General features: G+C 49.4%; 1 long non-coding RNA gene across 1 annotated transcript in view; it reads left to right on the top strand.

Moving 5' to 3' along the window:
• The window catches only part of LOC119956028, a 52,604-nt gene extending 32,151 nt beyond the window's left edge, over window positions 1-20,453 (top strand). The window contains exon 3 of the long non-coding RNA XR_005458578.1: window positions 18,734-20,453. This is a non-coding gene — a long non-coding RNA (uncharacterized LOC119956028). The remainder of the gene's footprint in view (window positions 1-18,733) is intronic.
• The last annotated feature ends 2,181 nt before the right edge of the window (window positions 20,454-22,634 follow it).

Below are 22,634 nucleotides of genomic sequence, written 5' to 3'. Positions count from 1 at the left end.
AACACCCACTTACTCAACAATAATCTGCTCATTTTGGGTACTGCCAGGGCCACTCAGCACCTGACATCATTACAACGTTGGTCCAAACATGGATAAAAGAGCTGAATCCCAGAGATGATGTGAGAATAACTGCCCTTGACACCAAGGCAGCATTTGACCGAATGTGACATCAAGAAGCCCCAGCAATACCGGAGTCAATAGGAATCAGCGGGAAAACTCCCTGTTGGTTGGAGTCATACCTGGCATGAAGGAAGATGGTTGTGGTCAATCATCTCAATTGTAGGTCACCACTGCAGGTGTTCCAGCCATCTTTAGCTATTTCATCAATGACCTTCCCTCCATTATAAGGCCAGAGGTCGGGATAGCGGCTGATGAGTGCACAATGTTCAGCACCATTCCCAACTCCTCATATGCTGAAGGGGTCCATGTGCCTACACAACATGACCCGGACAACATTCAGATTTGGGCTGATAAGTAGCAAGTATCACACGTCACGCAAGTGCCAGGTAATGACCATGCCCAATAGAGAGAATCTAACCATCTCCCTATATTCAATGACATTAGCATTGTTGAATCCCTCATGATTTATATCTTGGGGGTTACTATTGATCAGAATCGCTGTGACTGGCGTGATTCTCGCCACGCCGCCCTGACGCCGGGACGCAATTCTCCAGCGCCGGTCGGCGGCCACTCTATGCCCCCCCCCCCCCCCCCCCCCCCCCCCCCAGCGAATCTCTGCCCAGGATGGGGCCATACAAAAAAACCCGAGTCCCGCCGGCGCCGTTCTAATCTGGTCTTACCCAGCGGGACCTTGGCGTAGAAGGATCCGGGGGCGGCATGTGAGGGAAGAGGGGGGGGCTGACTCCAGGTGGGGGGGGGGGGGTCCTCCACTGTCCTCCCCTGCGATCGGGGGCCACCAATCGGCGGGCCGGCCTCTCGGGCTCCTTTGTTCCGCACCGGCCCCCGTAGCCCTACGCCATGTTGCGTTGGGGCTGGTGCAGAGAAGGGAGACACCGCGCATGCGTGGAAATCGTGCCGGACCCACTGTGCATGCGCAACCCCGCGGCACCCATCTGATGCCGGGATCGGCAGCTGGAGCGGAGTGGGTCGCTCCAGTGCCGTGCTGGCCCCCTGTCGGAGTCAGAATTGCTGCTCCTGAGGCCATGTTGATGCCGTCGAGAAACGCGACGGCGTTTATGACGCTGGCAACACTTAGCCTGAGGCTCAGAGAATCCCACCCTGTAGAGCAGATAAGAAGCTTGGAATACTGCCGAGGCTAACTCACCTCCTGACTCCAAAGCCTGTCCACCATCTGCACGGCACAGTTCAGGAGTGTGATGGAATATTCTCCATTTGTCTGGATGAGTGCAGCTCCAACAACACTCAAGAAGCCTGAAACTATCCAAGGGCGAAGCAACTTGCTTGATTGGCACCCCATCCACTAACTTCAAAATTCACTGCCTCCATTACCAATGCACAGTGGCAGCAGTTAATGCACTGCACCAACTCACAGGGCTCCTTCAGCAACACCTTCCAGACCCGTGTCCTCTCCCACCAAGAAGGGCAAGGACAGCAGAAACCTGGGAACACCCACCACCTGCAAGTTCCCCTCCAGGTCACCAACCTGCCTTGGAAATATATTGTTGTTCCTTCACTGTTGTTGGTTCAAAGTCATGGAACTCTCTCCCTAACAGCGCTGTGGGTGTACCTCGGCCACATGGACTGCACTGGTTCAAGAAGGCGGCTCACCACCACCTGCTGAAGGGCAATTAGAGATGCAAAACAAACGCTGGGCTGGTCAATGATGACCACATCCCATGAACAAATTTAAAAACAAATATGTTGAATGGGGAAGCAGTGGGAGAATGCAATATGATGATCACCTGGAAAAGCTTAAGTGGTAGCATTAGGTTGGGGACTGGGTGGATACAGAGCTTCAGGTAGATGACAGCAATGTGTCAGTGTCTTGTGAGAAGACCACATCTGCCAGGAGGGGGAGACACATTGTGGTGGGAGCATAAAACTCACACCAACGCACCAGGCAGGGTTTTATTTCGCCCATCCCTCCCCCACCAAACGACATGATTTGTGGCAACTGAGGTGGCCCATCCATTGGCCAACGTCAGGACCTTCTGTCAATTGGGTTTCCCATCGCTTGGACACTGCGCCCCCCCCAGCGGGATTGGACAGTCCTGCCAGTGGGAACGGATGGAAAATCCTGCTTACCGTCTTAATTTCCCTTTCAATCGCAGAATGGTGTCTTTAAATACTCTTCCCCACGTCAGCTTCTTGTTTTGTCACTCGGGGACTCAATACTCGGCTCCAGTTGAAGATTATATTCCCCTGAGCGTAGAAAATTAAAGGGTGTTCGAATTGAGGTGTTTAATATGATTAACGGTTTCGACAGGGTAGATAGAGAGAAACTATTTTCTTTGTTTGGAATGTGCTATAAATGGCCCTGACTTCCCATGTACTTCCAGCTAACCCAAGATTGTGGATTGCCCGGCCAATTGTCTGACAGTCAAAATGTAAACTTGTTCTCATGAGCACCTTGTAAAAAAAACTCAGCAAACCTTCCCTCCAGAGAGGAAAGAAATACAGGAATTGGACTGAATTTCACACTCGCCAACAAGATCCGAAGGGCAAAAGACGTGAGCTGTGAGAATAGCTAAAAGCTAAAGATTTGCAATCTTGAGTGAAAGCAGTTAAGGGAGCATGTCATCGACTAATATAAAACAGGAATTGGTATAGATAAACTGCAGCCAGATTATCACAAATTCAGCACGGGTACCAGTCCCAGAGGACATGAAAGGGAAAGACTGAACAATGAATTTAGAACTGATATCAGTAAAAGGATCCTTTGCTCAGACATTGAGCAATGTTAAAAGTAATCAAAGAAGCAACAACAATGGGGTTGTTCACCATGGATAACTGGATAATATGATGGGGGAACTGGGGTACTAGAGAGATAGGATTTAGTGGGAGAGTTAGAATGTGAGGGTGTGGAACTCATTGGGAGAGTTGGGCTTGAAGATTGTGGGCTGGATTCTCCGTTATTCGGACTATGTCCCCACGCCGTCGTAAAGACTGTGGACTTGCCAGAAAAACTGGCATGAAAGGGCCACGTATTCCGAGCCCTGCAGGGGGCTAGCAGGGACCCGGCGTAAATCTAGCAGCTTTTGCTGCAGTACGGGCCCCCGCATTTCCGGGTCGGAGGCCTCCAGCGGCTGCACCGTGCTCCATGGCGGACTCAGACCGCAGAGCAGGACCCTAAATATAGACCACCTGATCACACCTGACCCTGACCACCCAAACATTGCCTGGCCGCATATAAGGCCTCCCCCTGCCCTCCGATCGGCCCGCCCCCGACCAGGGAGGCCGCAGGTTGAGTCCACAGCTGCCTCGCTAGTTTCCCGACCACATCGGGGTTTCGGCCGGTAGGGGTGGAGAATGGCGGAGCGCGCCTCCAACAAAGGCCCCAGGTAGGTCCTCGGCGGCACAGAGTACGTCGCTTTTCAGGGCCCGCAGAATCGGGGAACACGCCGGTCGCGATTCCGTGCGGGGAAATGGATTCTCCTCCCCAGGTCCAGCCGCGATTTCAACATCGGGGTGCGGAGAATCCAGCCCTGAGCGTCCTTTTCTCATCTCTGAATTTTTGTCATCCTAGCCTTTTGGCCCATCCATATCCAAGACCAGCCCATTATTTCTCCTATCCTGAAGCCGTGCTTCTGCACCTCCTTGTGCTCTCGAGTTTGGCATTAATGGGTAGCTTTGTCTCTCTTCTGCACAATGGGGGTCATACAAGGTCACCTGGCCCAACAATCAGCTCAACAGCGGCACCAATAGAGGATCAGTAGTAGGTCAATCACATTACATCGAAACATACATAGAAAATAGAAGCAGGAGGAGGCCATTCGGCCCTTCGAGCCTGCTCTGCCATTCATTATCATCATGGCTGATCATCAAGTTCAATACCCTGATCCCACCTTCCCCCCATATCCCTTGATCCCTTTAGCCCCAAGGTCTATGTCTAATTCCTTCTTGAAATTACACAATGTTTTTGCCTCAACTACTTTCTGTGGTAGTGAATTCTACAGATTCACCCCCTCTGGGTGAAGAAATTTCTCCCCACCTCAGTCCTAAAAGGTTTACCCCTTATCCTCAAACTATGACCCCTAGTTCTGGACTCCCCCACCACCACGGCATACTTTCTTAACCTATCCGGTCTGATTCTGTCAGAATTTTATTAGTTTCTATGAGATCCCCTCTCACTCCTGTAAACTCCAATGAATATAATCCTAACCGATTTAGTCTCTCTTCATGTGACAGTCCTGTCATCCCCGGAATCAGCCTGGTAAACTTTTGCTGCACTCCCTCCATAGCAAGAACATCCTTCCTTGGGTAAGGATGCCAAAACTGCACACAATACTCCAGGTGTGGCCTCACCAATGCCCTGTACAATTGTAGCAAAACGTCCCTATTCCTGCACCCAAATCCTCTCGCTATGAAGGCCAACATAACATTTGCCTTCTTTACTGCCTGCTGTACCTGCGCGCTTACTTTCAGTCACTGATGCACGAGGACACCAAGGTCTTGCTGAGTATCCACCTCTCTGAATTTACACCCATTCAAATAATAATTGGCCTTCCTACTTTTGTTACCGAAGCGGATAACCTCACATTCACATTCTAATGTATCTGCCATGCATGTGCCCACTCACTCAGCCTGTCCAAATCCCACTGAAGCATCTCTGCATCCTCCTCACAGCTCACCCTCCCACCCAACTTGGTATCATCTGCAAATTTGGAGATATTACACTTAGTTCCCTTGTCCTAATTGTTTATATATAATGTGAACATTTGGGTTTGCAGCACAGATCCCTGTGGTACCCCACTAGTCACTGCCTGCCAATCGGAAAAAGACCCATTTATTCCAACGTTTTGCTTCCTGCCTGCTAATCAGCCTTCTATCCTTTCATCCTACACACAATCCCATGTGCTTTAACTTTACATAGTAATCTGCGATGCAAGACCTTTTTTGTTTTAATTTTAGAGTGCCCAATTAATTTTTTCCAATTAATTTTCCAATCCACATACCCTGCACGTCTTTGGGTTGTGGGGGTGAAAATATGCAAACTCCACACGGACAGTGACCCAGAGGCGGGATCGAACTGGGACTTCGGCGCCATGAGGCTGCAGTGCTCACCACTGCGCCACCGTGCTGCCCGCTTTGCGAGACCTTTCGAAAGCCTTCTGAAAGTCCAAATAAACCACATCCACCGGTTCTCCCTGGTCAGCTCCACTAGTTACATCTTCAAAGAATTCCAGTAGATTTGCCAAGCATGATTTCCTTTTTGTAAATCCATGCTGAATTTTTCTGATTATACCACTGCTTTCCAATTATGAAATCCTTGATAATGGACTCCAGCAACCTCCCTACCACCCACGTTAGGCTCACTGGTCTATAGTTCTCTCTTTCCCTCTACCTCCCTTTTTGAATAGCGGGGTTATATTAGCTCCAATCTGTAGGAACCATTCCAGAGTCCAAAGAATTTTGAAAAATGGATCCACTATTTCTCGGGCCACTTCCTTAAGTACTCTGGGGTGAAGATTATCAGGCCCTGGAGATTTATCTGCCTGTAATCCCACTAAATTCCATAAAATTGTTTCTCTACTAACACTAATTACTTCAGATCCTCACTAAAACTTGTGTTTCTCAGAACTTCTGATGCATTATTCATGTCTTCCTTTATGAAGACGGAAGCAAAGTATAAATTCAGCTCCTCAGCCTTTGCTCTCTGGAATGAGTTCCCCCGTTTTTGACTGTAAATCTTTTTCTTTTTACATACCTATAGAAACTTTTACAGCCTGTTTTTATCTTCCCCCGCTGGTCTGCTTTCAGATTGTACTTTCCCCTTCTTAATCAATCCCGTGGTCTGCCTTTGCTGAATTTTAAACTGTTCCCAATCCTCAGGTCTATTGCTTTTTCTTGCTAATTTGTATGCCTCTTCTTCGAATCTAATACTATACCTAATTTCCCTTGTAAGCCATGGTTTGGCACAGTTCCCTTTCCTACTCTTGTGCCAAATAGGAAGAAACAACTTTCGGAGTTTAACTTTTCGTTCCTTGAATGCCTGCCATTGTCTGTCCACTATCCCTCCTAGACAGCTCATGCCTCATACCGTCATAGTTACCTTTATTAAGATTCAGGAGCCTAGTCCTAGAATCAACTACCTCACTATCCACCATGATAAAGAATTCTATCATACATAGATACATAGAATTTACAGTGCAGAAGGAGGCCATTCAGCCCATCGAGTCTGCACCAGCTCTTGGAAAGAGCACCCTACCCAAGGTCAACACCTCCACCCTATCCCATTACCCTGTAACCCCACCCAACACTAAGGGCAATTTTGAACACTCAGGGCAATTTATCATGGCCAATCCACCTAACCTGCACATCTTTGGACTGTGGGAGGAAACCGGAGCACCCGGAGGAAACCCACGCACACACGGGGAGGATATGCAGACTCCGCACAGACAGCGACCCAAGCCGGAATTGAACCTGGGACCCTGGGGCTGTGAAGCAATTGCGCTATCCACAATGCTACCGTGCTGCCCACTATCATATTATAGTTACTCATCCCCAATGGTTCCTTCACAGCTAGGTTGCCAACTAATCCTTCCTCATTACCCAGTCCAAGATGGCCTGTTCCATGTTGTCTCTCGATACCCAGCAAGGTCTTCAAAGGGGCAAAACTGAAGGTTCTTAATACATTCCACTGCCTGGAAGAGCACACATGAGCCATGCACGAGTCTAAACAAAAAAAACGGTTGATTTTTTTTCAAAAACGACGCAATGAAGATTTTTGTCCTTTACTTACCAGGACGGGTGCAAGAATATCACATTTCAAAGAGAGCGGCAACTTGTACTGCAGGAAAAAATGGTGCTGATTGGTTGGCAAGGTAATTGTTGCACCCTTTGAAATTTGGCATTCTTGTGTCTGTCCTCATTGGTGAAAGAGGGGAAAAATATTTGTGGGACTTAACGCTATTTCTGCACCTGACCCAGCCTTAGTAAGGCAGGCCACCCGACTCCACCAGAATTAGGGGAAAGCAAATAAATCTTCCAGTGTGAGAGTCGACTTCCCACTGCCTAAAAGGCAGTCATCAATCAGTGATTTCCAGAGAGAGGTGAGTGTGTTGACTCTCTGTGATGATGTTTGCTGCAGGATTTCACTTAGTGAGCGAAAGGATTCAAAAGTTCAACTACAGTTCAGACTGCACTCCCAGTTCAATATGAATATTAATGAGATGGTGACTGAGTGCTTCTGTGCAGCGCATCGCAGCTAGTGTCTGGTCCAGATTCCCAGCCCTCTCCTGGCAATGCTACCCGGTATAATTTTTGGTTGGAGTTGTGTGTTGGAATGTTGCTGCCATGTAGCCTCTATCCCCCTCCTTACTGTTTCCCTCTGGCATTAACTGTTACACTCCACTTGCATCCCGTACCAGCCTCCCCGGACAGGCGCCGGAATGTGGCGACTAGGGGCTTTTCACAGTAACTTCATTGAAGCCTACTCGTGACAATAAGCGATTTTCATTTCATTTTTCATCTCTCACGAGCCGGGTTTTAAATGATAAGTTACAGAGCTTTGCATTTGGTCAGAAAAGTGAAATCTCACGGGATACGGGGAAAGTGACAAGTTGGACCCATAATTGGCTCCATGACAGGAAAGAAGGGGTGCTGATTGTGGCATGTTTTTGCAAATAGAAATCAGCTTCCAGCCGTGTCCCACAGGGCTCAGCGTTGGGGCCATAGAACCCCCCCACTGTGTTTGTACTGACCCTCTGAAAGAGGGACCCCAGATCCACTTTCGTACTCTATCCCGGGAACCCAGCGCATTGATCATGGCCAATCCATCTAACCTGCACATCTGTGGACACTAAGGGGTAATTTATCACGGCCAAGCCACCTCCTGTAGGAGGAAACCGGAGCACCCGGAGGAAATCCACGCAGACACAGGGAGAACGTGTAAACTCCACACAGTAACCCCAGGCTGGAATTGAACCCGAGACCCTAGCGCTGTGAGGCAGCAGTGCTAACCACTGAGCTACCATGCATTGAAAATACTTTAGGACGTAGCGAGATTGTAAAAGGTGTTACATACATAGCATGACATAGGATATGCGGAAACAGGAACTGACCATTCACAGTGCTAAACACTGTGCCACTGTGAAGCTCCTTGCTGTTTGTTGTATATACTCATTACTTGTACATAAATGTGGGCGGCAAGATTGGGAAATTTGCAGATGACACAAAAATTAGCCAAATTGTTGATAGTGAAGAGGACAGCTGTCGTCTCCAGAATGATATGCATGGTTTGGTTGAGTGGGCAGATAAGTGACAAATGGAATTCAATTCAGAAAAGTGCGAGGTAATGGATTTGGGGAGGGCAAATAAAGCAAGGGAACATTCAATAAATGGGAGGATATTGAGAGGGGTAGAGGACATCCACAGGTTCCTGAAGGTGGCAGGACAGGGTGGATACAATGGTGAAGAAAGCGTATGGAATGCTTTCCCTTTTTTTGGACAAGGTATTGAATTCAAAAGCAGGACTGTAATGATGAAACTGTGTAAAACGCTGGTTAGGCCACAGCTGGAACTGTGTGTGCATTTCTGGTCACCTCGTTACAGGGAGAACGTAATTGCTCTGGAGGGAGTGCGGAGAATGTTTACAAGAATATTGCCAGGGCTTGAAAATTGCACCAATGAGGGGAAACTAGACAGACTGGGGTTGGTTTCCTCAGAACAAAGGAGGCTAAGGGGTGACCTAAATGGGGTGGACAAAATTATCAGGGGATATATAGGGTGGACAGGAGACACCGGTTTGCTCTAGTGGTGCTGGAAACGGCAAGGCTATGGATTGATTTGAATGGCCTCCTTCTGTGCCATAATATTTCTGTAGTTCTATGGTTCTTATTAAAGTTGCACCATTGACTCACTACATGGAGATCTGCCTCAGTTAATGGTTTTAGAAGTCAGCATCTTGCCAGTTGGAGTCACTCTGACTATAACCCAGTTGCTTCTTGTCCTCCTGATTGGCTCCCAGCAGAGAGTTGTCCTCTCTGTGAGCACTGATTGGAGAATGGGGGATGCAATATGAAAGTTGTGTCCCACGCTTTCTCTCCCTGGGCTATTTGACTTCTCCAAGCCCTCGGAGATTGAGGTGACGCCTCATTCTTTCCACACCATCTGTCACTCTGCGTGTGGAAGATCAGGCCTCAACTTTCAACGTTTGCCGCCAGTCAGCCCAAATGGCAAGCGGGACAAGATGCAGCACACACATGCGCACAGGTAGATTAAGCTTTGTATTCCTACCACCTGACAGCACAGTGGGTGCACCTACACCACACGGACTGCAGCGGTTCAAGAAGGCAGCTCACCACCACCTTCTCAAGGACAATTGTGGGTGGGCAACAAATGCTGGGCTCAGCCAGCGGTCCCCTCATCCCTTCAATTAATATATTTTTATTTTAAAAACCTGCATCAAAACCTTCAAGTCACAAGGTTTTGGGTTCAAGCCAAAATTCTCCCCACTGTTTCCCAAACTCTCCTTTGCCTCGTCCCTTACTGTTTATGTAACCTCCTCCAGCCCAGAACCCTCACAGGTCTCTCTGTTCCTCCCGCTGTGGCCTCTTGCGCATCTCCAAGTTTAATCGCTCCCATTGGCGGCTACGCCTTCAGCTGCCTGGCTCCCTAAGCTCTGAAATTCCCTTGCTGTTTGTTTTTTTTAATAAATTTAGAGTACCAAATTCATTTTTTCCAATTAAGGGGCAATTTAACGTGGCCAATCCACCTAGCCTGCACATCTTTGGGTTATCATAGAATTTACAGTGCAGAAGGAGGCCATTCGGCCCATCGAGTCTGCACCAGCCCTTGGAAAGAACACCCTACTCAAGCCCACGCCTTCACCCTATCCCTGTAACACAGTAACCCCACTTAAACTTTTTGGACACTAAGGGCAATTTAGCACGGCCAATCCACCTAACCCGCACATCTTTGGACTGTGGGAGGAAACCGGAGCACCCGGAGGAAACGCACGCAGACACGAGGAGAACGTGCAGACTCCACGCAGACAGTGACCCGGGGCCGGGATCGAACCTGGGACCTTGGTGCGACCGCTGCCCCAACGTGCCAACCTGTCAAGTACCAAAATTTCCTTCTTAAACCTTTCTGCCTGACCGCCTCTCTCTCCCCTCCTTAAGACCTAACTTTCTGACCGAGCTGTTGGTCGAGTATCTCCTTGTGCGGCCGGGTGTCAGGGTTTGATTGTTAACACTCCTGTAAAGATGCCTTAACATGTTAAAGGTGCGTTATGAATGCAATTATCTGTTGTACACAATCTAGGCTGCACTTCAGCGCTGCACTGAGAGAACGTGCGGTAGTTTTGACATCTTGGCCAGAACTGTCCGATGGTCGGGATACTCTGTTCCTGATGGCAGCGCACTCCCGGATCAAACCTTAAACTGGGACCCTGTTTGACAATTGGGGCAGCACAGGGTCCCACAAAACCACTTGAAGAAGAGCAGCAAACTGTCCTCGTCTACTGTCCAATAGTTATCTCTGAGAATCACCGGAAGCAGGTGAAAGAGGCAGCTCTCCCATTACGTTGCCCCATTTCCCGTCATAACAACGGCGACCACTAGTAACTCAGTGATTGCAAAGTGCTTTGGAATATTCTGAGCACAGGAGAGTCACCGTATAAAGCGTTTCATTGCTGAAGTCCTGTCTCAGCATCGCGCGTCAGAAAATGTGTCATCGGCCGCAGCACGGGTTGTCCTTGGCAGCATCGCAGCTCCTTGCAAGTCACACGATGAAATGACAACAAAGGCCACACCCCGATGGAAACTGACCCCTCCCCCCGTGATAACACGGATCCCTCGCCTATCTGGGATACCCGCATCCTCGCACAACACCAGGTTTCCTGGTCAAAGGAAGCTTACAGGAGTCAGAGGAAGCAGCCGGAGGAACTGCAACTCTGCCAGATAATGCATCAAGGAATGACGTCGCTACTCGCTGACAGCCTGTGGCTGTTTGCCCTTTACTTGGAAGATTGTAACTTGGTAAAAAAGCGGATAGTAACAGAAGTTTAACTGCCCCGCTAATTAGTTGCCTGACACAGAGCTCACAATCTCTTCCTGTTGGGACGCGCCCCTATCACTCAAGGACGCAATGCTGAGGCAGAGGTTGGCAGAAGCCAAGGCTTAATGTCCCTCGGACGCAGAGGGACAGCTGGTGTTTGACCTGCTGTGGTCACGCCACCTACTCCAATGGAAAGGCAAAGCCTCTCGTTATCACAGTGCTGTCTCTGCAGCTTGCTGCGCAGGAATGGGATGTTTCATTCTCCCTGCATTACAACAAAACTCCGCTTTGAAAAGAACCTCATTGGCTGTCCAGTATTTTGGGATGTGCTGAGGTTGTGATAGGCGCTATGTAAACACAAACCGACCCTCCCGAACAATTGGGACACTGGCTTTTCCGGTTCTCTTGAGAGGAAGGACTCCCCCTCCGACAGTTGACTGATCTCCAACCACAAGCAGGTGGGCAGTGGGTGGGGCTGTTGACTGGCATGTGGGATCACTGCAAATGAAATGAAAATCGCTTATTGTCACAAGTAGGCTTCAATTAAGTTACCGTGAAAAGCCCCTAGTCGCCATATTCCGGCGTCTGTTCGGGGAGGCTGTCACGGGAATCGAACCGTGCTGCTGGCCTGCTTGGTCTGCTTTCAAAGCCAGCAATTTAGCCCAGTGTGCTAAACAGCCACCCACACTGACTACACTGTGATGGCGGACAATTCTCCCAATAGTTCATCATCTTAACGCAACAACAATAATCTGCATTTATATAGTGCCTTTTTCGGGGTAACATTCCTCAAGGTGCTGAACCAAGGCGTTGCCAATAAAACCATCTTCGATGCTGAGCCACAGACGCTGATGGCAGGACAAGTGACCAAAGGTTTGTTCGAAGAGGTCGGTTATAAGCAGTGCCTTAACGGAGCAGGGAGAGGTGGCAAGGTGCAGAGATTTAGGGAGGAATTCCAGAGTTTAATGCCCCTGGCAATAGAAGGCACAATCACAAATGCTGGAGCGATGAAAATCAGAGCTGTGCAAGAGGTCAGAGTTGAAGGGCCTCAGAGATCATGACGGTCATTTTCTAATATTCTTCATAATTAAGATTAACTACTTTATTATCTCATCTAATACTATTCAACATTTTTGGCAGCACCTTCCTCACAGAAACCCTACATCAATTGGACATAACCTGTGTGGATTTCATCACGTGATCTCCAGCAACCTCTCCTCCCCCCCCACCCCCCCCTTCCCATCTCCCCGCACGCTCGCCATTGGTCACCTGGCTCCGCCCATCCTCTCTGCCCCTGCCTTGCCACGGTCAATCGGGCAGCAAACAGACTCTCACAGTTCCTGATTGGATGGATCTCGATTGCCAGCCGTAGGGGAACCTGGATTGGGGCACGAGGGAAATGGCAGTGGAGCCGTGATGGGTGGGACGGGGCGAAGGTGGAGAGGCGGTTCGTGTGAAATGTAAACGCTGGGATACATCAGTCGGGCCAAATGGCCTGCTTCTGTACTGCAAACAGTCTAGTGGCCTTTTCCCCAAAGCAAATGATTTTATCACCAATAAATACAAACGTTTCACAAAAATGAAAGACACTGGGCGGGATTCTCAGTTAGCCGAAATCGGGAAAGGTGATTGGGCGGAGAATCGGTTTGGACGCCAATGTCACGGAAGGCGCTGATTTGACGCCAAATTGCAATGCACCAGCACCTTGACAGTGGCAACAATGCGTTCTGGAACACACGTACAGTAGACACCGTTTGCATGTCATCAGCGGGTCCGACCAGGTATTCTCCGCCTCCGATAGGCCGAGTTCCCGATTGTGAAGTTCACTTGTGCTTTTAAAAATCGTGAAACTGGCGTCGTGGCTGCTGAGGGGAAGAGGGGGGAAAGTGTCCAACATCGCCATAGTTTGCTGACTGTTGTCCCGCTGGCCGGGGGCTTCTGCCAGGGCCGGGGGGATAGAGGGGGGATGGACAGGAGGTGGGATATGGGCTCAGAACACCATTGCCACAGCCAGTAAGGCAGCCATGCAGCTGAGCACACCACTAACAGCCCACTTTGAACCTAGTGCCACGGGTCGCATAGGTGTTCCCCCCCAGGGCACCCCCTGGGTGTCTTCTGGCCTCAGCCGACCATCAGCAGGATGGGCACGCTCCAGCACAACCAGTGCCACCTTGTTGGCTGGGATGAGTGTGTGTGGAGAGTGTAATGTGTATGTGCGGCTGGGATGAGTGTGTGTGGAGAGTGTAATGTGTGTGTGCGGCTGGGATGAGTGTGTGTGGAGAGTGTAATGTGTGTGTGCGGCTGGGATGAGTGTGTGTGGAGAGTGTAATGTGTGTGTGCGGCTGGGATGAGTGTGTGTGGGGAGTGTAATGTGTGTGTGCGGCTGGGATGAGTGTGTGTGGAGAGTGTAATGTGTATGTGCGGCTGGGATGAGTGTGTGTGGGGAGTGTAATGTGTGTGTGCGGCTGGGATGAGTGTGTGTTGGGAGTGTAATGTGTATGTGCGGCTGGGATGAGTGTGTGTGGAGAGTGTAATGCGTGTGTGCAGCTGGGATGAGTGTGTGTGGGGAGTGTAATGTGTGTGTGCGGCTGGGATGAGTGTGTGTTGGGAGTGTAATGTGTGTGTGCGGCTGGGATGAGTGTGTGTGGGGAGTGTAATGTGTGTGTGTGGGGCTGGGATGAGTGTGTGTGGGGAGTGTAATGTGTATGTGCGGCTGGGATGAGTGTGTGTGGGGAGTGTATTGTGTGTTTGGGGCTGGGATGAGTGTGTGTGGAGAGTGTAATGCGTGTGTGCGGCTGGGAGGAGTGTGTGTGGAGAGTGTAATGTGTGTGTGCGGCTGGGATGAGTGTGTGTGGAGAGTGTAATGTGTATGTGCGGCTGGGATGAGTGTGTGTGGAGAGTGTAATGTGTATGTGCGGCTGCTCCTTGTCAGCCTCCCAAGTGTTAATAACAGACCCGGCGAATCCCGCACATTTTTCATTGGCATCGATTGTGTTCCATGCGGCACTGGTGCTAGCCCCTTAATAGTAGCGAAATCGGTCCAGGTGTGGCGCTAGTTTTTCTGTCATGAAAGTCCACGAATTCTTTGTTGGCATCAACACTTAGGGCTGGATTCTCTGATTCTGGGGCTAAACGGCCAATGATTCCCCGTCTGATTGGGGTCTAGCAGGACTGCAGCGTAGAGCACCTGGCTCTAGCTGCCGAAACGCATCGGAGAATTGCCGGGTCCATGGCCGCGAATGCGCACGGCGGCGGGCTGCAGCAGCCACCCCGCGCGACATGACAGAGGCCGCTCGCAGACCCGGCCCGCAAAATAGTTCTCCCCTTCGGCTGGCTCACACGTGGCCTGGACCAACCCCCCACAGAGCCCAAGCCCTGAATAACGTCCTTCCCTGCCCGCGGATCAGCCCTTCCCCGACTGTGACGGCGCGGGTCCACAGCCACCACGCTGAGTTCCCGACGGGTTAGACCATGAGGGAGCCACACCGTCAAGAACTCGGCCGGTTGGAGGCGGAGCATCGGGGGGGCGGGGCCTCCGGCAATATGTCGTGTGGCGTACTCACTTTGGAGGTGGCGGAGCATCGGGAAAGCGGCGCCGCCCCCGATTTCGTTGGGTATTTGGATTCTCCGCCCCTTCGCCTAACGCTGTTTCGCCGTCGGCGACGGGAGAATCCAGCCCTTAGTCTCCGAAACGTAGAATCCCGCCGTTTTTTGAAACAATTTTACTTTTGATTCCACTTCTGCTCACAGCAGTTCCTGGAGACTGAAAGGAAAATCAGAAGGTTTAACAATTAGATTTGATAATCCTCTGAAACGATCGGGATCATGAGGAAGAGGACACGATTTGTCATCAACCTCCACACAGTGGATGAATGACCACAACCGTCACAAGGAAAACCCGGATGATTCTATTCCCGTAACATCAATTCTCACATGGCTGTTAATGGGAATTCTGTCCTCCTTCGTACCAGTTTAATTTAATTACCATTTCCTCATTCAAGCATCGGTAATTAAATCATGAATCTTTTCTGTCCACCTTTACCAGAGAGTAGATTAAATAACCAATCAATGGTTCAATAATGCAGTGTGAGCTACAAAGTGCTGCAATCTCAGTGCTGTCAAAACTTGTCCGGACAGAGCCCCTTAGTGGCTGAGTAATTGGAATAAAGTTTGTGTTATATTGAATTAAAATGAGGTAAGGGATGCCGCAGAGATCCATCCTTCCTTTCCCCCAAAAGCCTAGTTTGCGTTATGGAATAATCGCCCCCAAAATGCTCAGGATGCACGAGGTGTGTCAGCTTTGAGTGCACCTTTTCAGAACTGGCAATTGTGACAGGGGTTTTAGCGAGGTTGGTTGAGGGAGTTCTTCGAAATAGTGCCGTGGGATATTTTTTCTGAAATGGCAGGCGGCCGTAGGTTGGCAGGGAGGCGGTTTAGCTCAGTCGGCTATACAACTAGTTTGTGATGCTGAGCGAGGCGAGCAGCGCGCGTTCAATTCCCGTACCGGCTGAGGTTATTCATGAAGGCCCGGCCTTCTCAACCCTCATCCCTCGCCTGAAATGTGGTGACCCTCAGGTTAATAATAATCTTTATTAGTGTCATAAGTGTCATGATATGCAGACATGCACATAATGAGATACGGACAGGAAGTTAATGAACACAGAGAACAGGACACAACCAATCAGCAGTCAGAACACTTGGGGGTGGTTTCCCACTATAAAAGGCACGGGACACTCACACTCCGCCTCTTTCCACTGGGGATATCTACAGAGTGAGTCAGGGTGTATATATCATGTAACACATACAGCACGTGGCTAAGAGCTAGGCTGGTTCAGTCAGACAAAGAGGTCACACTTAGGTTAGCAGAGAGTCGAACTCACAGAGACCTGTGCTAACCGTGTGACAGGTTCAATAAATCAAATTGAACTAACTTCAAGGTCTGGAGTCTATGTCAGTCATAGCTGCATCCAGTTGCAGCCCGTGTTATCTCAGTGTGCTTAACACGACAACAAGTAGGCTTACATTAACACTGCAATGAAGTTGCAGTGAAAACCCTGCCGGCACGGTAGCACAGTGATTAGCACGGTTGCTTCACAGGGTTCGATTTCCAGCTTGCCTCACTGTCCGTGCGGAGTCTACACGTTCTCCCCCTGTCTGCCTGTGTTTCCTCCGGGCACTCCAGTTTCCTCCCACAAGTCCCGAAAGACGTGCTGTTAGGTGAATTGGACATTCTGAATTCTCCCTCCGTGTACCCGAACAGGCACCGGAATGTGGCCTTTGGTCATCTGAGACGGTGGTGACTTTACTTACATTGAGTCATGTGAACGAACATCAATGTTGTTGTCTGGTTGAATTGTCAACCTAGATGATAAAGTCAATCCTGGAAGGGGACTTGAACCGTGTCGCCTCCTGACTCAGAGCTAAGCATCCTGGCTGCCGTGGTAAAGAGGAACACAGTTTCCTCGAATTTATTCTGAACGGATCGCTGGGATTTCTAATTGGCAGTGATTCTGCAACCAATGTCAAATTAAAGCATGAATGTACTACATGTAATTAATCAAATCCAGGCCCACATTACAATCAAACATGTGCCGCAGTTTAAGTGCCTTGTGCCATCTGTTTCTCATGGCACTTTATTCATCCCAGGCTGCTGTGCAGTCAGTTTTTTTCGATACTTTTTCTTCTTGCGGAAGTTGTTCTAAATTGGAAGAAATGTGCAGCTTCACAGAAACTCTGTCACAAGTGCAGCAGAGAGAGAATATTTTTTGGAGAGGTGAGGGGAGGGAGTGGGGAAAGGGTGGAGTCAAGGGAATGGGGAGGTACCACAGGGTGGGTGACACCTGTGCAACAGTCGCTCATGATGGAGTTACTAATTCCTGGAAAGAGTTTGTGTAGATGTGTGTTTGCGAGTGTGTGTGTGAGGGTGTGAGTGTGTTTGTGTGTGTGTGTATGTGTGTGCATTGTGTGAGGGTGAATGCTTGTGGTTGAGGGTGTGTGTGTGTTTGTGTGGATGTGTGCACGTTTGTGTGGGAGGAGGGTGTTTGTGTGTGAGTGTGTGAGTGCGTGTGAGAGTGTGTGTGGTTGTAAGTGTGCATGTGTTTGTGTGGATGGGTGTGTTTGTGTGTGAGGGTGTGTGTTTGCTTGTGTGAGTGTGTGTTTGCGTGTGAGTGTGTGTGTGGCTGTGTGTATGTGTGTTTGTGTGTGAGGGTGTGGGCTTGTGTGAGTGTGTGTTTGTGTGTGAGGGTGTGGGCTTGTGTGAGTGTGTGTTTGTGTGGGTGTGTTTGTGTGTGAGGTTGTGAGTGTGTGTGAGGATGTGTGTGAGAGTGTGTGCTTGTAAGTGTGTGTGTGTTTTGTGTGGCTGGGTGTGTTTGGGTGGGTGTGTTTATAACGTGTGTGCGTGTTTGTAAGTGTATGTGTGAGTGTATATGTTGGTGTGAGCGTGTATGTGTGGGTGTATTTGTGTGGGATGTGTGTATGTGTAAGTGTGCATGTTTGTGTTTGTATGTGTGTACTGTATTTGCATTGGTGTGTTTTGTGGGAGAGTGTGTGTGTGAATGTGTGTTTATAAGCGTGTGTGTTTTAACTGTGTCTTTGTGAGTGTGTGTGTGAGACAGGTCAAGCAAAAAGCACTCTTGTTTTTACTCTATTACAAAGTAGCAGTTGCAACACTAATTTGAAAAGCGTTATGTTGTACCCCTGTGGTGCTGCGGTCAGCTTTCTGCTGACAGTAAAACACACAGGTGATGATGTCCTTCTATAAACAGCTGAACCACTGAGCTTGCCGTCCTCCTGGGATTCCCTCCCTAAAATTCCCTTCCTTCCCAATGAGCCTGAAAGACCAGGACCACTAATGTACAAATTCCCCTCGGTTAACTGAACTGGAAAATCATCTCACACCCATGGCTCCTCCCACCTTGCTGTGTGTGCGTTTTGATTCCAAATAATAGCTATTTGCTTTCATTGGCCTTTTTTCCCTCTGTTCTTCTGTGACCAATGGCATCACGCCCATGACTTCAGTCAAGTGTAGTCGCTGGCTGGAGGAAATGCAGCGACCAGGCTGCACAGCAAGATCCCACACGCGGTCCCGTGACAATGACCAGATAATCGGTCTTAGTGGTGACGAGTGAGGAATGAATATGGGCCTGGTGACCAGGGAGAACCCACCTGCGCTTCTCTAACACAGGGGAGCAGAAAGGGCCTTGTTTAATGTCCCATCCAAAAGACAGCCCCTCTGACAATGCAGCACTCTCTGAATACTGCGTGCAGCTCTCAAATCGCATTTCCGAATCCAGTTGGCAGGATTAAGCAGACTATTTGACTTTGCCGGTTAAGGTCAGAAGAAGATGAACACGGGTTCAATACTGTGACACTAGGGATCAATAGGATTACCCTCCCCCGTGTGTGTGTTCCCCCCCCCCCTCCCGTGAACATTACATTTCATGAAGATTCACAGTTCAGAGCAAATTGACTGATTCATTCAGAAAAGAAATGGGTACAAACGTCCCCATGGCAATAGGGTCAAAGGTTATGGAGGTAGACATGTGTTTCAATCTAGTACATCAATGTTTGATTGTCTTTTATTTTTCCCCAGCTCACATTTCGAGTGCCGGAATCATTTTCTTCTCCTCTCTCTCTCTGTCTCTCTGGGACCCTGCAGAAGCTCACTTGTGAGAAGGCAAACAGTTGGAAGCATCAATGTGCAAGAATGTCAAAGTGCCCTTGCCTCTGAAAGGAAACATCTTGACACTCAGTGAGGAGGGCTGTGTCTGATCTTATTGTCAACCAATTTCCAACTCGCCCAGAAACTGCCGTCTAAAATTTGCACAAGTAAATTGATCTAATATTTTCAGCGATGCTCGAGAAGATAAAAGGCTTAGGGCTGATGTGAGCTACCACTGTGTGATTACTGAAATGTAATGTTCTACCAGCTGTAAATCCAACGCTGCTAAATTCTCTCACATGCTGCCCATAGCTACCCTATGTAACTACCACCGCTATTGAATACAACTACCATAACCTCCGTGAATCAAAATGAAAATCTAATCCTGGTGAAATTGGGCTCTGGTGATTTTCATTTAAAAAAAGAGACGAGGGTAGGATTTACTCCGTGAGTTTCAGGAACTCTCGCCTGCATCAAATGGGGTCCGAAACTCACACGGTGTGGCGAATTGTCACTCACCTGTGATTTTCCCCGACTTGGCCAATTAGTGACCAGAAGGTGGGCTCGTCATCCAATTAAGGAGAGTGGGCAGGCTCCCGAAACTGGAGGGCCACTCAGAGAGCTTCATAGGCCATTAATTACTGGCTTCAGCTCCCCACAACGCTCAGGAAAACGACACTTGGAGGGGTCTCGCCCGGATCAACAACCTCACCGGGGGCTGGTGATAGCAAGTTCTGTGGCACCAGGAAATCGAACATGTTTAATCTTTGTACATTACCGTTTTGCAGCTCTGGGATTAATAGTTGTGTTCCTCAGGCGTTTTGTGTCACTGATAAATCTGGTCCCCAAAGAAGATGGAAAGTTGATGACCATTGACTGGCTATTCCCACCCAGCTGGGCTGGGAACAGGACTCAGTGACTCTCTCGCAGAATTCTATCTGCTATTCTGTGGGACAGAATGCGGCCTGTTACAATACCAGTCATTCTGCACCCTTAACTGACCATTAAAAATGTTGCATGATTTGCCAGTTACGATGTGACCCATTTAAATGTGAACAGCAGGGTTAGCCAAGGCTCAGTAGGCAGCTCTCTCGCCAGTAACCCATGGGTTCAAGTCCCACCGGAACATCAAATCTAGGCTGATGTTCCCAATTCCACTCCCAAGGGAGTGCTGCTCTGTCAGCAGTGCCGTCTTTCCAATGGGACATTAAGTCAAGGCGCTGTGTGCTCTCTCAGGTGAATGGAAAAGGCCCTCATGGTACTATTTTAAAAAGAGCAGGGGAGTTCTCCCCGTTGTCTTAGCCAATATTGATCTCCCGATCAACATCGCTAAAAAATACATATTGGCCCTTTGCCTCATCGCAGTTTGTGGGAACTTGCTGTGCATAAATTGGCCGCCAGATTTCCTGCATTACAACCGTGATGCGTCCTTCGAATTATGGGATGTTTGCAGTACAGAAAGACTCTATTCGGCCCATCATGGACTGGATTCTCTGATCGCCAACGGCAAAATTACGTTTGGCGATTGGCCGTAGAATCCATTTTTACGCTGGAATCGGGGCAGCACGTTGTCGGATGCTCCACCCCATCAAAAACGGCGTACTCGAGGCGCACCCCACGCCATCGGGAAGGCCTCAGGACATCACCTGAGACCCTCCCCCAATGCTGCACCCCCGATGGGCCGAGTTCCCGACGGCGTGAGACACGTGTCCACAAAACCTTCGGGGACCTCGCGTGGCGGCTGCGGACTGTGTCCAGCGCCACCACAGTCGGGGGAGTGCCGTTCCGCTGGCAGGGGGGGCTTCTGCGGGGGGGCTGGGGGGCGGGGACTAGTGGAGGGTGGTCTGGGGGTGTCGAGGCTGTTTACAGTGGGGCAATGTTTGGCAGGGTGGGTCCATGCACGCCCAGCGCATTGCGCATGGGAGGCCATGGACCTGCCCATTCTGTGGCCATATCCGCAGGTAAATCCGGGGGGCTTTACGCGGCGTGACTACTAGCCCCCCCCACCGGGTGGAGCATCGGTGCGGAGGCACCGCCGATCTTCTGGTCGTAAGACCAGATGGATCCTGCGGACATAGCCGCAGAATCGTAGAATCCAGCCCCATGTCTCTGGCAGCTCTCTGCAAGCACTCCTGGCCGCACCTTTTTCCCTCTCGCCCCGCAAACTCTTTTCTCTTCACTAAATTATCCCAGTCGCCTACGAAGAAGTCGATTGAACCGGCTGCCACTTTGTATTCATTCCAGGTCCTGAACACTAACTGCGCCAAAGTATTTTCCCTCATGTCGCTTCTTTTGGCTAATCACCTTAAATCGTTATTCTCTGTTTGTCAAAGGGAACAGTCTTTGGGGCCGCCCTGAGGTTGCGGAGAGGTGCTACATGAATGCAGGCCTTTCTTTCGTTCTCTATCCATCTGCTCGTTGACATCTCAGTGGGCAGACCACCTCCTCCGCACTATTTCTCAAGAGATAGAATCACACAATAACCTTGCTCGGTGCAGAATGCTTCCTGCACTCCAGGTTACTGGTGATTAAAAACAATTACTGAGTCAGAGCAGGCGAGCTGCTTAATAGAACGAACCAATCTCTGGAATCTAACTCATCTAGTCTCTGTCTCCCCTCATGAGGAGACTGTAAGTAATGAGACAAAGGGGTTAACGCTGGCACTGAACACATTACAAACTGTGGAATCCATGATAACCAAGGAACATCAGCAACATGCGCAAACAAGATAAATGACTCACTATCATGGGTTTTAATTTGTGCCGTTAACACATCTGTGCAGGAATGAAAAGAAGCATCTTATTCTTTCAGCCTGGGAAAGGTCACATTATTAAAAAGTTATTAAATTACACTCTCTGAAGACCCAAAGGCCAGAGCACCTAATTCGATTGGAGTGCCATCTTGGATAGTTAACAAGGGGAATAGAGACATGGGATGTAATTAGTTCAAACAGAGCTTGTCATGTAAGTCAAACCCCTGGTGCCATGATGCACAGAACAGGGGCTCACACCATAACAGCAACTTGCCTTTTTTACACATCTTTAACGCAGCAGCAGGCTCTTCACAGGAGTGACTATCAAACAGGGTTCGACACCAAGCTACATTAGGCAATGAGAAGTCTTAAATCAGCTTTGGCAAAGTGGTAACCCTGAGGGAATGTCAAAGAAGAGGAGAGAGAGGCGAGGCGTTCAGGGAGGGGATGTTTTTAAATGTATTCATTCACGGGATATGACCATCGTTGGCTAGACAGCCGCATGTGGGCAGCACGGTATCATGGTGGTTAGCACTATGGCTTCACAGCACCAGGGTCCCAGGTTCGATTCCCAGCTTGGGTCACTATCTGTGCGGAGTCTGCACGTTCTCCCCGTGTGTGCGCGGGTTTCCTCCGGGTGTTCCGGTTTCCTCCCGCAAATCCTGAAAGACGTGCTATCAGGGAATTTGGACATTCTGAATTCTCCCTCTGTGTACCTGAACAGAAACATGGCAACTAGGGGATTTTCACAGTAACTTCACTGCAGTGTTAATGTAAGCCTACTTGTGACAATAAAGATTGTTAAAATTAAAAAGATCTGTTGCCCAGCCCTAATTGCCCTTGAGAAGGTGGTGGCGAGCCGGTTTCTTGAACCGCTGCAGTTCATGTGTTGTAGGTACACCCACAGTGCTGTTAGGAAAGGGAATTCCAGAGCTCTGGGGCCCAGCAGCTGAAGACACGGCCGTCAATGGTAGAGTGATTAAAATTGGGGATGGGGTCAGGATTTGATGAGCAGGAAGATCTCAGAAGGCTGGTGGGGGTTACAGGGATAGGGAGGGCCGAGGCTATGGAACGGTTGGA

This window comes from Scyliorhinus canicula, chromosome 22, assembly GCF_902713615.1.
Source record: "Scyliorhinus canicula chromosome 22, sScyCan1.1, whole genome shotgun sequence".
Classification (NCBI taxonomy): domain Eukaryota; kingdom Metazoa; phylum Chordata; class Chondrichthyes; order Carcharhiniformes; family Scyliorhinidae; genus Scyliorhinus; species Scyliorhinus canicula.
Note: the sequence above shows the minus strand (reverse complement) of the source record. Positions and strands in the feature narration are given on the sequence as shown.